This window comes from Nycticebus coucang, chromosome 9 (genome assembly GCF_027406575.1).
Source record: "Nycticebus coucang isolate mNycCou1 chromosome 9, mNycCou1.pri, whole genome shotgun sequence".
NCBI classification, from domain to species: domain Eukaryota; kingdom Metazoa; phylum Chordata; class Mammalia; order Primates; family Lorisidae; genus Nycticebus; species Nycticebus coucang.
Window position 1 is genome coordinate 5,085,078 of NC_069788.1, and position 1,174 is coordinate 5,086,251.

Sequence of the window (1,174 nt, forward strand, 5' to 3'; positions counted from 1 at the left end):
CTGGGCCTTGTGGCAGGTGCCTGTAGTCCCAGCTGCTCAGGGGGCTGAGGCAAGAGGATCAGGCAGAAGTTAGAGGTTGCTATGAGCTATGGTAGATAATACCACTGCACTCTGCCGTGGGTGACAGAGACAGACTTTGCCTCAAAAAAGAAAGACAGAGAGAGAGAAGAAAAAAAGAAAGAAAAAGAAAAGAAAGGTAAAGCAGAATAGAGATATTTCCTAGAGGCCCTGGCAGACTCCTCTTCATATTTCTCTGGTGAGAATTAAGACACCATCCAGAATTAAGCCAGTCACCTGCAGGACAGTGCGACCACAATAATGGATTCGGGCCAATTACAGTTGACCTCCCCCCCCCAACTGGGATAGAGCCACTCTTCTCTGAGCCTCGTGGAGAGTGGTGGATACTCCCACAGAACAGATCCCTGCCCTGGGCAGAAGAGGGCGGCCTCCGGGGAAGGCAGGTAGCGTCTACCGCAAACACACACAGAGACACGTGGTGCAAAGCTCTGGAAAGCTGCCTGCAGCAGGAGCTTCACCTTACATGCTAGTGAGACAGACAGAATTGGAGCAATAGGCAAGGAGACCAGAATGACAATTTCTAGAGTTAAGTATCGAAAATCCAGAAGGAAGAAAGAAAGTAAAAGAATTTATCTCTGGGCTAGTAGGAAGATGCTATGTTATTTCCATCTCATGCCAGGGAAACAGGGTGAGTATCTTCAAGGGATATTAGCACAGTCTGCAGTCTGTCCAGATCAGGGGTTCTCAACCTTCCTAATGCCTCGACCCTTTAATACAGTTCCTATGGGTCTCGCCCCACAGGTTGAGAACCACTGGTCTAGATCATTATCAGCTCATTGTTTTAGTAGCCCTTAAATTTTTCTAGTCTTTTTCCCATTTTAAAAATGTACTCTAAACACATATTGCCCTAGTTCTCTTACTGTTGGCTTTTTCTTTCCTCCAGCCTTAACGAGCAGAAATGCAGGGAGGCCCCGCCCTGCTGCAGCTGATCTGTAAACAGGCAGACAGCAGGAGAAGGGCTTCCCAAGTTCAGCCTGGCCAGCAGGAACAGACCATCTCTCCAAAGCTGAAAGCCAATATGCATAAGAAAAAAACATTATTGGTATTTTGTTTATTTTTTCCTTTGCCCATTTTATCATGCTTAAAAATTTGCATA